The sequence below is a fragment of the Girardinichthys multiradiatus genome, chromosome 1, assembly GCF_021462225.1.
Source record: "Girardinichthys multiradiatus isolate DD_20200921_A chromosome 1, DD_fGirMul_XY1, whole genome shotgun sequence".
NCBI classification, from domain to species: domain Eukaryota; kingdom Metazoa; phylum Chordata; class Actinopteri; order Cyprinodontiformes; family Goodeidae; genus Girardinichthys; species Girardinichthys multiradiatus.
Window position 1 is genome coordinate 22753139 of NC_061794.1, and position 2490 is coordinate 22755628.

Consider the following 2490-nt stretch of genomic DNA (forward strand, 5'->3'; position numbering starts at 1 on the left):
CCCCTTAGAAACATTGTGCTGAGATGCATCTAGTCATAACTGGACTTCATGACTGGATTTCAGCTGTGGGTAGTTTTTCATCACAAACATCAACAAATATGAATCAAAACCTGTCGCATCATTACTTCAAGCATCATCCGCCAACTAAATGCTTCCATTGTTTAGTAAAGAATTACGAGGTTATATTTCTTGATGGCAGGCTTAAGGGTGGATGGGTGTACTGGAATTCTAATTTCCCCTCGGGGATCAATAAAGTATCTTTGAATTGAATTGAATTGAATTGAATAGTTTTACACAGGTCGGTTTATGAGCCAGTTCAGGCATCAAAATGGAGTTGCCTTTTAAACTGTTGCTTCCGGTGAACCAAACTGACCCACTGCAGTCCTTCTTTTAAACAGTACGTGTCACAACAGAAGTAATCTGCATTATTTCATCAAGCGATAGCAAAAGAATATAGAGGAAGTGCATTTCTCACTTTTATGCATTTTCTTATTTTTTGTAACATTTTGTTCTGCTGATGTGTGTACCCCTTGTTCGCTCTGCTTACTGACAGAATCAGTTTTTTGGTGCAGGTGCAGCAGTGCTGCTCTCTGCATCACTATGTGCAGCCTTAAGTTAATGTAAAATGAGATTTATTTTTCTTAGAGGTGAATTGTATTAATATTTTATTCACATGGGTGGTTTGTCTTATATTTGAAGGAATTATATTTTCTTTATCAAGTATACGTGCCAGGTGGAATGATACATTAAAAAGGAGGGTGTTCAGTTGATTCAATGTATGTACAGTTTGGAAATTGTTTTTATTAAAAAGCCTGCAGTTACTTGAACTCTGAGTTGTCCCCGTGCTATCTCTTACCCACGAACCACAGTACAGAGTTAACGTGAGTGTAAACCAACTACACCAATAAGAACAGAAGCAATTGCACAAATGAGAGAGAAAACATTTCATGCTGACTAAAAAGGTGCAAAACGGTAAAGATGTGCATTCCGTTACATCTAGTGAAAACTAAAACAACATTTCAGAAAAATTATTTTGTGTGGTACAGTATGCTTTGCCACTTCAGGACCTGAACGACTAGCTGTAAGTGATGGAATATGTAAACTCAAGGGCCCCTATAAATGACTCACAAAACACAAAATGAAGGTTTTTGAGTCAAGCAAACGCTTGATGTTAGTTCGTGCCACCAAGAGTAGCACAATCAGTTATTAGGTTTAAGGGGCAATACTTTTTCACATAGGATTACATTTGTTTAGATAGTTATTTTCCTAAACGAATGAAATAATAATAATAATTTATTTCTATAGCCCTTTACAATAACTACTAGGTTAAAAAAGAGCTTTGCAGTGTGTAAAACAAAATGAAACACATAAAACACAAGCAATAAAACAGCATCAGGATAAAAAAAAAAAGATATAAAAAATAAGAAACAATAGAAAAATGGATGTAAAACGTGTCACAAGCCATTTTAAATAGATATGTCCAAAGTCTTGACTTGAAGAGGCACAGGTTAGAGATCAGTCTTAATTCGGCCTGGAGTTTCTTCTAAAATCTAGGAGCTGCCTCTATCACCCCAGTGATAATATTTAGATCTGGGCTCTTCCAACAGGCGCTGATTTGAGGCCCTCAAGACTTGGCCATGCACACAAACAGTTAAATGATCACACAAATACAGTGGAGCCAAACCATTTAGAGCTTAAAAACTAGCATTAACAGTTTAATAAAAGTATTGGTGTGATGTGATCCTGTTTCCTAGTGGTTGTTCTGAGACTGGCAGCTGCATTCTTGATTCTTGGTTAGGAGGCAACTTAATGAAGACTGGTTTATACCAAAAGGAGTTCAATAAACTTTCTTTGAATATTTACAGGTAATTGTTCGTTTCTGGTCTTGAATAGAATCTGCAGTGTTTGAAAGTCCACCAAACCATGTATTTTTAGTATTGTTGATTGAATGAATAGTGGGTTAGTGTGAGCTCGATATCCAGCATTACTAATGATTCTTATTGCAATTTTTTGCAAGCTGACTATTGGATCTGGACCAGTTTTGTAATTGTTGCCCCAAACCTCCACACAATAATTCAACAGTAATATTAATGAGCAGTATAATCTATGTAGTGATTTTTGATTCAATAAATATTTTGCTTTGTATAAAATCGCCCAAGGTTTTTGATACTTTATTTTGTATATGTTTTATATAACTTTTCCAGTTTAGTTTTTCACCAATTATGACATGAAATGTATTTTCTTTTACTCTTTTAATATCAACAACCAGTATTTCAAGTTTTACTTCACCTACCTCTTTAGAGTTTCCAAAAACATTATTTTTGTCTTATTCAAATTTAATGATAATTTGTTTTGAGTGAATCACTGTGTTAATTTACTCATTTCTATTTGTGTCGTCTCTTAATTCCGTTAGGTTGTGACTTGCGCAAAACAAATTTGTTTCATCAGCAAACAACACGGCTTTAAATACTTGAGAAAGATTGCAAAGGT